Raw genomic sequence first — 14,570 nt, forward strand, 5'->3', positions numbered from 1 at the left:
TGAGAATTGGACCCAGGGCCTCACATTGCTAGGCAAGCTCTGTACCATAGATATAAATTTAAAACTACAAAGAAGCAAAAGTTCTCACTGGGAGATGCACTAACGGGGACAATCTGTGTTAAGTGTCTTGGAGAAACTAAAGGAGATGAATAATGTGTATGTGTCAACTGCAGGAAGAGAACAGAGCAGTCTCTTGGCAGCGTTCAGCCTTGGCTGGCCTGCCTACACTCAAATAAGACTTAGTATAGTGTTTTTATTTTATTTCAATTGTCAGAGTAACTTTTAATCACAGCCCACAGCTACACAAAGACCTTTATGCTTGACTTTGTTGCAGTTTTCTCTCTCATAGCTTCCAGAACCGTGGAATATCTTCCTATAGCTGAAAAAAACATCATATAGAAAGTATCCAAGCAAAGTTCAAAGAATGCACAAAGTGGTTTTTATCTCTTAGAAACCTACTTTTCCGTCAAAAAGCATAGGATGGGAGAAGGGTTTAAAATTCAAAGCAACAAAAATATGAATTAAAAATATTGTCAGTGATGCAAAAGCTCTAGTGTTCACACAGCCTTTTGACAGTCCCAATGTTTATGCTACAATAAGGATTTCAGAACACTCTGCCTACAATATAGCTTAGTCAATGTGGTTTGAGTGATAAGGCTCATATCTCCTCTCTTCAACTCTTCTAATGTCCATTTTGTGCCTTCATTCTGTTCTCTCTGCCTGTATGTCTACATTTAACTCCTTCCCCTCAGTAAAGAATGGCATCTCTGACTGTGACAACATTAAGAACAGCTCCTTCTTTTAACACTAGTTTCATTCATGAAATAAAATGATACCTGTCAGCAATAAAAACAAAAGTAGCATGAACAAGTCACTTTGGAACAATTATCTATGAAGCTGCTATCATCACTTCTCACCCCATACCTTCATGTCCACGCCATGCTTCAGATATTCTGGGTCCAGAAAGAAGCAGCTGTCTGTGTAGTATATGAGGACATCCACCTGTGGGGCCAGAGAAAATGAATGAGTGCAGGGACATTATGAGGGAAAAAACAGATTTCGTAACTGAATGAATGGGAGAAGCTAGGAAGGGAAGACAGGCTCCAACCTGAATCAGAGGTTTCAAGCTGGATGATAGAGAGAATCATGGTACCACCCACAGAAATAGAAAAGGGAAGAGCTGGTTTTGACAGTAAAATGATGCATTTCATTTTAGGCATAGAATTTTCAAGCTGATGACAGGATATGCAAATAGAAACATCTGGCAAATAAAATGCAGATGTATCTCTGTAGCTAAAGAAAAGGGTCAGGACTAGAGATGGTGATTTGATCATTTTAATTTATGTGATGGTTATGTCATCATGATAGAGGAAATATCTGAAGGGGGGATATGGGAGATAAAGCAGAGTATAGGGCTGGACCTTTAACTTAGAAAGAGGAAGAGAAGCCAGTGAAAGATGAAGGGGAAAAGTAATCAGGGAAATTGGATGAAAGCCATAGTTGCTCAGAGTTGCAGAAGTCAAAGAAGGAAAACAAGAAAGTGGGAATTTCAGTTGCATGAAAAACTAGATTTAGAAATTAGGAGGCCACTGGTGTATCTCAGTAGAGCCATATTTAGGGTAATGAGGAAATGGAAAGATACAGTATGACACCACCAGCCAAAATAGAAAAGAGGACTGATTTTGAAAGCAATATGATGCTTTTCACATAAGACCTAGAATTTTCAAACTGATGCCACAATATCCAAATGGAAACCAGCTAACAGAATTACAATGGGAACCCCTCCACTGAGGCTGGTTGACCCCAACCTTCAAGTAGAATTCCCTGAACGCCCCTGAGATCCAGATACCTAGCAGAAATTGGCATCTTCCTGGGCCTCAGGATGTATTATTATGATCCCTCTGGAACAGATACCACCCAACAAATTGCCAATGTTCCAATCAGAGGTAACCCCCAGCTACCAGAACTTCTCATATAGAGTTCTGCACCAGACCCAACCTGGGAGTGCATTGATCTAGATAAAACTCTGATAGACAGTACTTCCTGTTCCTTCCTACCTTGTACTGGTGATCAGGGAAGCTGAGAGCTATTTCAACCAGTTTCAGTTCCACTGGAGCTGGCAGCCCAGGGGTCAACACAAGAGGAGGAATAGTTTTTCTTACAGAGCCCAAGAAGAAATGGAAAAGATGGGCAGGAAATATACATCCTTAACCACAATTGCAACGACTCAGTTAAGACAATTCTTTCATTTTTCATTAAGAATTCCTTTTGGAGAGAGATCCAAGATGGCAGAATAGAGGAGGTCACGTTCCTGGCTGCTCCACGGTGTGAAACAAAGAAAGCAGATGGAAAGCTTCTCTTCAAGGTAAGTGAACAAACAAAAGTGGGGGTGGATTTTTTTTACTGGAATCTAAACCTGGACATTCAAAAGCAGAGTTGGGACACATGAGAGTGGATATAATAAAATAAAGGGAAAAATCTCCAGTGGCACAGCCAGGCCAACAACTCCAGCCAGAGAGGTCCCTCTGTGAGCATAATAGAGAGATAAGGGAATTAAAGGAACCCCGATTTTGAGGAGGTCGAAGGCATGTCTGAGTACAGAGTGTTTAGAGACCAAGGACATTGCCCAGCAAAACTGAAGGACATGTGGTAGGATATCCATGTGTGGGAAAAGAAGCCGTCATCTCTCCAGGTGGCATGCAGAGGACTAAGGAAGGAACCGTTTTGCAGCTGTGTCACAAGGGCTGGCAACTGAAGAAGCCAATTCCTGGCAAATCTGAGTTTGGTGCGAAATACAGGCCCAATAAACACACGCTGCATGACATAGACTGTGCTTAAGTGACCAGGAGAAAATCAAAAGTGGAGAGAGGTTTATACAGAAGACAATTGGTCACAGAAATGCACCTAGCTCTACCCTCTCACCCCCAACCCAACTGCTTGCAGGACTGGCTGGGAAATGCATCTGGCTGGGAAATCGCAAGGGCAGGGGTGGGAGAAATTGTTTGGAGACTGAACCCAAAACTAGGAAATGTGGGGTCTTCAGGTGAAGCAGGGACTAAGGACTAAGAGTTTCCTTGGGGCACAGTCTTCCAGTGTGAACCAACAAGTGTTGGGCCCTGGAGGTGTGCTGATTTAAAATCTCCAGAAAAATTAGCATTCAGCAAAGAACCTAGAGCTCACCTCAGCCTAAACTGTGCTTCCAGGAATTCCACCCATGGGATTACCTCTCTCACTCCAGCAATCCACAGAATAGAGCATCACACTCCAGAAAACCCCACCTAAAACTTCTGAGAAGAGAAGCTGAGAATATTTTCAGCTCCAACAGAATTCTTTAACTTTCTATCAAGATTTTTTTCTTTTTTTGTTTTTTTAATTTTTTTTCACTGTTTAATTGTAACCTTACTGGTACATGACATTTATATACTTTCCTATTTTTTTCCTCCTCATCTCTAGCATATGTGAAACCAGTTATTTTACATGAATTGTTCTTTTTGTGAACTAGGATGTTTGATTAGTATATTTTAATGTTGATTTGTATTCTTTTATTTTTATTTTTAATTTTTTAAAATTTTGCTTTATATATATTTTTACCCTACCTGTTTCCCTTGATTCTCTCTTTTCTTCTGCTAACAGCCAATCTCTATGGTTCTCTCTTTCACTCTGCCTTTAATCTTTTACTTCTGTCTTCTCTCCTCCTTCATAATCATCACAACCTATATCACTTCTGTTTTCTCCCTGTCTACTATTTGAAAATGTAAGCCCTTTTGCAAACTTGCTGTTTTTATTAAAGGCAATAACTTATCTTATCAATTCTGTTACTGTGATAATTTTCATTGTACACATCACAAATAGTAGGAACTATTTGGTTTAATGCTGTAAATTGTTTGCATTGGTTATTATTATTATTTGTCTCCCCCTAAACAGCAAGGTATTGAAAATCTTCAGGGACACTAAAAGTCCACAGGATAGAAACTCTACTGCCTCCGATCCATACCATTATATAGATAGACACAAAAACAACATGAAAAGGCAAGGGAACAAATCACCCCAAGCAAACCAAGATACTCCAATAACAGAATCCATCAACACCACAGTGGAAGTATTGTCAGAGGAAGAGTTTAGAATGTACATAGTTAAACTGATATGCTATGTAAAATATGATGTAAGAAATAAAATATAAGTAGCAAAAAAAAAACCACTTCAATAAAGAGATAGTGATTCTGAGGGGGGAAAAAGAAATCCTTGAAATGAAGGGAGCAATGAACCAAATTAAAAATTCAATTGAAAGCATCACCAACAGACTAGATCACTTGGAAGACAGAGTTTCAGGCAATGAAGACAAAATATATAATCTTGAAAATTGAGTTGAGGAGATATTAAAAAACCATGAATAGAACTTCCAAGAATTATGGGATAACATAGAAAGAACAAATTTAAGATTTATTGGGATAGATGAAAAGAAATGCACAATCTTTTCAATGAAATAATATCAGAAAAATTTCCAAATCTAAAGAATAAAATGGAAAATCAAATACAAGTGGCTTACAGAACACCAAATGTGCAAAAGTACAACAGACTCACATCAAGCAAATGATAATTAAAATGCCTAGCATATAGAATAAGGATAGAATTTTAAAGGCTGCAAGAGAAAAACATCAGATTGCATAAAAGGGGAAACCAATATGGATCTCAGCTGATTTCTCAACCTAGACCCTCAAAGATAGGAGGTCCTGGAATAACATATACCATGCTCTGAAAAAAAAAATGGATGCCAAACAAGAATTCTATAACCAGCAAAATTAAGCTTCAGATTTGAAGATGAAATAAAAATCTTTCATGATAAACAAAAATTAAAAGAATTCACAACCAGAAAGCCTGCATTCCATAATATTCTCAAAAAAATATTCCATGAAGATGAAATGGAAAAAAAAAGTAAAAACCAGTGAAGGGAAGATCTACACTAAAGGAATAGTCATTCAAAAGAGAAACTAATTCAAATAAAAACTAGAAATAAACCAAAGTGACCAGAAATACAAATCATATCTCAATAATAATCTTGAACATTAATGGCCTAAACTCATCAATCAAAAGACATACACTGGCAGAGTGAATTAAAAACAAGACCCAACTATATATTGTTTTCAACAGACCCATCTCAAAGACAATCATAGACTGAAAGTGCAGGATGAGAAAAAAACATATCACTTCATAAACAAGTAGGGATTCTGTCCTCTATGTGGATTTTAAGCCAAAGTTAATCAGAAGGAACAAAGAAAGGGGCTGTGGTTGTGGCTCACTGGTAGATCAGAACATCTACATATATCAAATGAACCCTTCTCAACTTCAAGAATCAAGCATATCATAACACAATAATACTGGGTTTGAATATTTTTATCCAAATAGATGAATACAAATATGATTATATATGTGAAAATACTTAAATTGACATGGATTTGTATATAGTTATTTTTCTTTTGAGATAGATATTTACAATTTTGGTAAATATAATATAATTATGTAACTGAATATATGTGAAAACTTATGGGTAGGATTTTGGTTGCCATTAGGGTACATGTATTTTATATGTATATATATATCAATGTATATAAACATATAAAGAATATATATGTGAAAATACATAGAGATATTCAAAGTTATATTTATAATTTTTGTTTAAAAGGCTCATGATTATGGGTAGGATTAGGTTTTAAGTTCTGAGTTACAGCCTTGGTTTAAGAGACGGGTTACTTTTGGAATAGATACCTCAATATACATAGATATAAACATGAATATAGAGGTAATATTATATATCAAAATTTACATATATATATATATACACACACACACACATACACTGTGATCTATAAACATTTTTAAGGTGAGCAATATTGTCACATTACATGTGAAAGCTGGGTTATGCCTTTGGAAATGAGTATATATATATATATATATATATATATATATATATATATATATATAATATCTATGTGTTTTATGTAAATTTATGAATTACATTCCCAATTACATAGGTACATTCATGTGAAATGTTATGATTTACATGTATAGAGGTTTCTCTGTGTTCTATTGGTAGGGATAGGACTAATGTAGAAAAATAGGGTTAGTTTATGGAGTGAACATTTTTTAAATATTTTTTAAGTTGTCAATGGCCCTTTATTTATTTATTTATATGTGGTGCTGAGAATTGAACCCAGTGCCTCACATGGGAAAGGCAAGTTCTCCACCACTGGGCCACAACCCAACCCCCTGGATTGAACATTTTTATTCACATACAGGAATACAAATATGAATATATGTAAAAATATTCATGAAAATATTTAAATGCATATAAATTTGTATATAGTTATTTTTCTTTTGAGGTGTGTATTTATAATTTATTTTAGGTATAGTTTATGATTATGTAACTGAATGTATATGAAAATGTGTGAGCAGGAATTTGGTTGCCATTAGTGTATATATATATATATATCAACATATATAGGATATATACGTGAAAATTAAAATAAATAAATAATATAATGAAATGAGCACTATAATCAGAATATACAAGAACTATGGGACAACATTAAGAGACCCAGTTTAACAACTATTGGACTTGAACAGAGATCTAAGATACAGGTCAATGACACCAATAACCTTTCCAAGGAAATAATAACAAAAATTTTCCACAAACCTTGGAAATGAGATTGACACTCACATACAGAAGGCAATCAGAATCCCAAATAGACAAGATGAGAAAAGAACCTTCCAATGACACATTGTAATTAAAATACCTAACCTACAGAACAAGGTTAAAATTTTGTTTTTGTTCTTTTGTTTCATTTTGATTTGTTTTTAGTGCATTATAAGATATGCAGTAGTGGGGTACATTTTGACATATTCATAAATGAATATTACATATTTTTCTCCATTAAAATCCCCATTACTATCCCTTTTTTTACCTCCCTCCCCCAATCCTCTTCTTTTGTTCCATTGGTCTTCTTGCTATTTACTTATTTTTTAATCAATGCATTAGGTTTTATATATATAAATGGTGTGCATTGTGATATATTCATATATGGATGTAGCATCATTTGGTCAAATTTATTCCCCAGTTTTTCCCCTTTACCTTCCCTTCTTCTCTACCCTTGGTAACCTGTTTCTAAACTATTTTTCCTTCTATTTTCACAAGATCTCCTTTTTTTTATTTCTTTTTTTCTCTCTAGCTTTCACATATAAGACCCTTGACTTCCTTGGTATGGTTTATTTCACCTAGCATGATGCTATTTTGTCCAATTCATTTACCAGTAAATGCAAGGATAGAATTTTAAAAGCCTCAAGAGTAAAACATCAGGTCACACTTAGAGGTAAATCATTCAGAATTACTTCTAATTTCTTAGCATAAACTCTAAAATCCAGGAAAGAAAATAATTGTCAACCAAGATTGCTATATCCAGAAAAGCCACCCTTCAGAATTATAGCAGAAATAAATATCTTCCAAGCTAAGCAGAAATTAAAATAATTCACAAATACTAAGCTAGCCTTATACTTAAAGGAACATTATACACTCCAGTGCTCACAAAAGGCAAATTTCATTAGAAGAGTAGATAAACAAGAGATAAATAGGACCAAATTGAACATTAGATCAATCAAAATGCAGGAATTAGAACATCTATAATAAGATTGAATGTATATGGTCTCAATGGTCCAATTAAAAGACATAGACAGGCAAAACACATTAAAAAAATAAAATCCAACTACATTCTGCTTTCAAGAGACTCATTTTTTTTAATTTCTTAAATCTCATGTATTTAAATTCACTGGATGTGAAGCCACACTAGCACCAGGCAAAGTGACAAATTGGAGAGCCAGTTTTGATCTTTCAATTGGGACTTGAGATAAAATTGGAAGAGGTGAGGTCTGGAAATGCAGTACATGGGTTAAAAGTCCTAATTGTCTTCCCCAGCCTCTGGGTGATTCCCAGCCATATGAGAACTCTCTGAATGTGTCGCAGGTGCCTCAAATGCTCCACTTTGATTATAATACTTCTGGATTCAGAAATATGACCAAGGCATTTCCACCCACTACAATAAACAAGTCTGCTTCTACATATTATGTGTAATATGTTTAGAACCCAAAAGTATGCATATATGCCTCTAAGAGAAAGAACCGTGCAGTGATGTGGCTAAAAGGCTTCTGCTCAAAGGAGCTGTGTTCTCTCAGCTCCAGCAGATGAACTTCTCTGCCTCTTTGCAATGTTCAACATTATCTCCCCCATCCTTCCCTGCTGTTTCCATGCACTCCTCCACTCATATTAAAATGTACACTAGCTGGCTGCTTATGATATTCTGAAGCAATAATGGCTCTGAACACGTATTTTTAATTCATTCTGCTATGTCACTGTCACTCTGGATCAATAGTCTTGGCATGGGAAGAACTAACTTGGAGCAGGGGCCGCTTCCTCCCTCCCCAGCAGAACAGCAGGGGCTCCCTGGAGTGTGGCAAACACTTGTACCTTTGCCATCTCTCTTCCTGTTTGGGTCATCCTTCCCCAGGCTGAGGCTGACCCTTTTTGTAAGGATGGACTTAAGGATAGAGGACTCAGATCTTGATTTGCTTTTTTTCTTTGATCCTTGTGCAAAGTTTTATTTTCAGATGAGGAAATAATCAGTTTATTTTTAGCTCTCATCCTTTTGCCCAGGCAGAATTTTGCAGACTTTAAGCACAGGGATCTGGAGAAAGCATTCCTGAGTTCCAATATTTCTAATCTGTGTCCTTGGACAAGTCACTTAACCTCTCCAAACCAATTTTACAATCTGGGAAATGGAGATTAAAAATGGAGCCACTATAGAGTCGTGATTGGATGACCTCACACATCAGGTGCCTGTGTGCCTGTTGAGGGTCAGCCAAGGTTATTGCTTCTCTTGTGTTCTCTTTTTTATTTTTAATTTAATTGATTTTAATTTTTTTAAATACATGATAGTGGAATGCATTACAATTCTTATTACACATATAGAGCACAATTTTTCATATCTTTGTATATAAAGTGTGTTCACACCAATTCATGTGTTTATACATGTACTTTGTTTGTTTTTTGCATTGTAATTCTTATTTCACATATATACCACAATGTTTCATCTCTGTTTGTATCTAAAGTAGGTTGACACCCAATTTGCCTTCATACATGTACTTTGGATAATGATGTTCATCACATTCCACCATCCTTGCTAATTCCCTGACTCCTCCCTTCCCCTCCCATCCTTCTTCCCTATCTATAATTCATCTATTCCTTCAATGCTCCCCCTCCCTACCACACTATGAGTCAGCCTCCTTATATTGGAGAAAACATTCAGCATTTGTGTTTTTAGGATAGGCTAACTTCACTTAGCATTATCTTCTCTAACGCCATCCATTTACCTGCAAATGCCATGATTTTATTCTCTTTGATTGATGAGTAATATTCCATTGTGTACATATGCCACATTTTTTTATACATTCATCTACTGAAGGGCATCTAGGTTGGCTCCACAGTTTAGCTATTGTGAATTGTGCTGCTATAAACATTGATGTGGCTGTGTCCCTGTAGTATGCTGTTTTTAAGTTCTTTGGGTATAGACCAAGGAGAGGGATAGCTGGGTCAAATGGTGGTTCCATTCCCAGATTTCTAAGGAATCTCCATACTGTTTTCCATATTGGCTGCACCAATTTGCAGTCCCACCAGCAATGTATGAGTGTGCCATTTTCCCCACATCCTCGCCAACACTTATTGTTGTTTGTCTTCATAATAGTTGCCATTCTGACAGGAGTGAGATGATATGATATCTTAGTGTAGTTTTGATTTGCATTTCTCTGATTGCTAGAGATGATGAGCATTTTGTCATATATTTGTTGATCGATTGTATATCCTCATCTGAGAAGTGTCTATTCAGGTCCTTGGCCCATTTGTTGATTGGGTTTTTGTTTGGTTGGTTGGTTGTTTTTTTGTTTGTTTGTTTGTTTGTTTGTTTTTTGGTGTTTAGCTTTTCGAGTTCTTTATATACCCTAGAGATTAGTGCTCTATCTGATGTGTGAGGGGTAAAAATTTGCTCCCAGGATGTAGGCTCTCTGTTCACCTCACAGATTGTTTCTTTAGCTGAGAAGAAACTTTTTAGTTTGATTCCATCCCATTTATTGATTCATGGTTTTAATTCTTGTGCTATAGGAGTCTTATTAAGGAAGTTGGGATCTAATCCCACATGATGCCGATTAGGGCCTACTTTTTCTTCTATTAGACACAGAATCTCTGGTTTAATTCCTAGGTCCTTAATCCATTTTGAGTTAAGTTTTGTAAATGGTGAGAGATAGGGGTTTAATTTCATTTTGTTGCATATGGATTTCCAGTTTTCTCAGCACCATTTGTTGAAGATGCTATCTTTTCTCCAGTACATGTTTTTGGCATCTTTGTCTAATACAAGATAATTGTAATTTTGTGGGTTAGCAAGAGATTCATCTTACACACAAAGACAGCCAGAGGTTGAAAATCAAGGGATGGAAAATAATAATCCATGCAAATGGAGCTCCAACACAAGCAGGAGTATCTACTGTCATGAAGTCAAGCAGACTTCAAGTGAAAATTAATGAGATATAGGAAGTCACTTCATATTGGTAAAGAGAACAATCCAACAAGAATATATAACAGTAAATAGTTATGGCTAGCTACATAAAACAAACACTACTCAACTTAAAAGTTCAGATATACCATAATACAATAATACTGGATAATTTTACTAATAGATAGGCTATTCAGACATAACATTTAAGACTATTCAGACCTAAAAAATATTATAAATCAAATGGACCTAACAGATCCATTTAAATTTTTTTAAAAATTAATTTTTTTATAAAATATTTCAACCATCAAAAGACAAGTTGACTTTCTCCTCACCTCCTCATGAAGTCTTTTCCAAAACTGACTATACTTTAGGCCACAGAATCTTAGCAAATAAAAAAATCAATATAATTCATTGTAATTCATGCTAAATGACTTGATTTAGGGACTAAAAACAAAGTGAAATGACAACTATATGAGACAATGAATGTTAATTTGCTGCATTATAGACACATTTTTATTATATGTTTACCTATAACATTATTCTGTATACCTTATATGTATACAATAAAATTTTTTAATAAAAAAAAATGTCAAATAGACTAATTTACATTGAAGAAATATAGTTTGCCGCAGTCTGGCTGAGCACAAATCACCAGCCACTTTAAGATTCAAGCAGGAAGGAATATAACTCACGCAGCAGGCTGCCCACGCAAACTCTCCAGGAACTCCCGGAGAGCTCCACCAGAACTTCGGGAACTTTGGGAGCACTCAACCGGAACTCAACCCGCAAACTCTCTAGGAACTCCGGGAGAGCTCAAAAATAGCGGGCACCCAAGGGAGCAGGAACCCTCCTTCTGGCAAAATGCCAGGCACCATCTTGACCTGGCCATGGCTCTCAACAATAGTTTATCAAAACACTAGCCCTCCAAAAAGGACACAAGTTAAAATGAAATGGTTTCAAAAGGAGATTGTAATAATCTTTCAGAGATTATATTATACCAGTGTTTCTGTGTTCCAAAATAAAGGGGCAGGGCAAAAAAAAAACTGCCTTATCTACCCTCCTAAATATCTTTTTAACCTTCACCAGCCACCCATTTATCCAGAATAAATTTTAAAATCTTTAGAAGGGTATGTAAAGTTCTTTAAGGATAGTCTCTTATCAGCCCAGCCCCCACCTGCCATATGCCATAGACAATATTGAGTTTCTGCAGAGTCTTGAATGTAGCATGCTGTCTCACATCTCTGTACTCTTTCTCCTCTACCTGGAGTGCTTGCCCATCCCTTCAAATGGCCCAGTTGTAACTGTATACCAGTTCTACTCACACTAATCCTTCAAGATTGCTTGTGTCACCTCCACTATCCTGTATAGCAGTTGCCACTCAGCACTGAGGTTGATAGAAGTAATCAACATGTCAAATGAATGAAAGAAGAAAAATATTTCAGTACATCCATACAATGTAATATTATTCTGTGATAAAGAAATAAATGAGATATCAAGCCATGTAAATGCATAGAGAAAACTTAAATGCATATTGCTAACTGAAAGAAGCCAATATGAAAAGGCAAGGTATTATATAATTCCATCTACTGTATATATGACAATTAGGAAAAGACAAACTATATAAATGGTTATATTATTGGATTGCCAAGTTTGAGGCAGAAATGAAGAAGTGCAAGTTCCACATTAGAAATGAAGAAGTGCAATATTGTGGATTGTTAGAATAAGGAAACAATTCTATATAATATTATAAAAATAATTATTATATGACATCATGCATTTCTCTAAACTCATAGAACTTCACATCCCAGAGTGAACCTTAAACTATAGAGTTTAATTAATAATAATATATCAAAATGGTTCATCAAGAGTAATAAATTACCACACTATTGCAAGATGTTAATACTAAGAGAAAAGGAGTAGTAGGAAGAGGCTTCTGGGAACTCTCTTTGCTTTCTGCTGAATTTTCCTGCAAATCTAAAAATGCTCTAAAAATAAAGTCTATTTTTTCAAAAGGTATAGTTTCCTATTTCTATTGATATCTGTAATTGAAATTAACATATTTTTAATTAATTTCTTTTATTTCAGTCTTTCTTTTCTCATTGAAAAGTCTTGTTTCTTAATTTTATCAATATATTTATATTTACTTATTTGCTTTTCCTTATATATCAATAATTTTTAAATACTGGACTTCTTTTAAAATTGTAGCAAAATTACTAAAATAACATTAAATCCACTGAATGAAGTTTAAGATTTCTTCATTATTCTTTTATTCCATATATCCCAGTTAAGATGTATAAGGTATCTGGGTGTATGGATTATTGAAGGTATAGGGATGAAAATTACAGCTATCAGTTTAAACATAATTGGTTTAATAAATCCAACTATTCATTCAGGTTTTGGACATATGAGGCTTAAGGGGCCTTTAAGTACTCCAGGTAGTCTCTTTGTAAGGCATTATAGAATTGAAAAAGTAAGATGGCTATGAAGATTATTAAAAGAATTTGAAGAAAAAAAAAGAGAATTTTGTGAAGAAAAGTTCATAGCATAAGACAGATCCTCAAAATGATTTTGTGGGATAGCCAGGTAAGTAACTTTCTTTGAGGACTTTATCTTAAATCAAGAGCACTGTTCAACTGCATCTTTCTGTAGGAAGTCTTCTTACAGACTTGACATCTTAGAAGTTTGAATGCTCCAAAAGGAAACCATTTATTTTCTACTTTGGTGACTCAGTGGCTTTGCTGATTAGTGAGGAGACATGTTAATGTGTTATACCCCAACATAATAAAATACTCTTTAAAAAGAGAGAGAGGAAAAAATTATTAGAATATTTAATCAATGTCAAATAACATATAAAGCAACCAGTATTAAAGCCAAGGTTATACTCATGACCAACATTCTGTACATTTCTTCATTTAGTGGTCCTCCAGAATCTCTGCCTTTGAACCTGTTAGAGCCACTTGTACTGCTTTGTGTTAGTAGTTAACTTCTCTTAAATTAGATTACACTCTCCTTCAGAGCAGAAGCCACATGTTACTATACTTTTGTCATCAACAAAATCCTTTATGACTTAGAAGGAAGAAACTCCACCATATTGTTAACTTTAAACTTTTTTTAATCTTAGAAAGTGAAAATAGGCCACTTATTTCTACTTTTTGACTTTTATAAACCAAAGCACAAATTTCTGCTACAGAACTCTTATGTAAGATTAACTACTATTACATTTTTTTCTTTAACATTTTATCTGTGAGATTTCTGAGAAGATTGGCACATATTTTTTAAATTTTGCTATTGAAAGAGATTAAAAGGACTGTGCTATACACATGACAAGATACATCTAGCAAACTTGTGGTTTAGATTCTTTTTTCTTGGGTCAGGGGAAATGTCAAATATTTTGATTACCACCATCAGTAGATATTGTGGTTCATAAAAATATGTCAATCATATCTTTATTATTATTTTTAACTGTTGTCTAATGTAAAATTGTACTGTAAAAGCCAGGGAAATCTAGATGTGGAGAGAGTATCTTGACTGACTTAAGTGTTTTCAATTCAAAGTATAAAGAATATTTTGCTTCCTTTGGCTATTTAATATACTCATAGCCTTGAGCTAATATTGAAAGTCCCTGCAGTTAATCCATTATTTATGTTCAGTATAATTAACTATTCTAATATATCATTTTAAAAGACTCATCAGTGTTCATCAATTCAGAATAGTTGAAGAAAAGGCTAAAGGCTAAAGGCAAAAAGTTTAAATGATAAATCATCTTGAAATAATGTTAATATTTAAAATATAAAAGTAATTACATGATAACCTAGTTGAGTTATCCATTAATTACTTCAGTTAATAAACTTAAAATCAACATGTTTTTAGTTGTATCTTTCAGAAGTATATAAAGACCCACAGAATGTTTGTTCTTATAAGTAGTTTTTGACATAAACTTACAATTTTGTTAATATTGTTAATTTTCTTAGGAATCCCACT

At 34.7% G+C, this 14,570-nt stretch overlaps 1 long non-coding RNA gene across 1 annotated transcript in view; it reads right to left on the minus strand.

Moving 5' to 3' along the window:
- Window positions 1–269: 269 nt before the first annotated feature.
- The window catches only part of LOC144376332 (uncharacterized), a 39,949-nt gene continuing 25,648 nt past the window's right edge, over window positions 270–14,570 (minus strand). The window contains exons 3-5 of the long non-coding RNA XR_013436658.1: window positions 11,912–11,973; window positions 925–1,002; window positions 270–379 (exon numbers count right to left, since the gene is read on the minus strand). This is a non-coding gene — a long non-coding RNA (uncharacterized LOC144376332). The remainder of the gene's footprint in view (window positions 380–924; window positions 1,003–11,911; window positions 11,974–14,570) is intronic.

Source organism: Ictidomys tridecemlineatus, chromosome 3 (assembly GCF_052094955.1).
Source record: "Ictidomys tridecemlineatus isolate mIctTri1 chromosome 3, mIctTri1.hap1, whole genome shotgun sequence".
NCBI lineage: Eukaryota > Metazoa > Chordata > Mammalia > Rodentia > Sciuridae > Ictidomys > Ictidomys tridecemlineatus.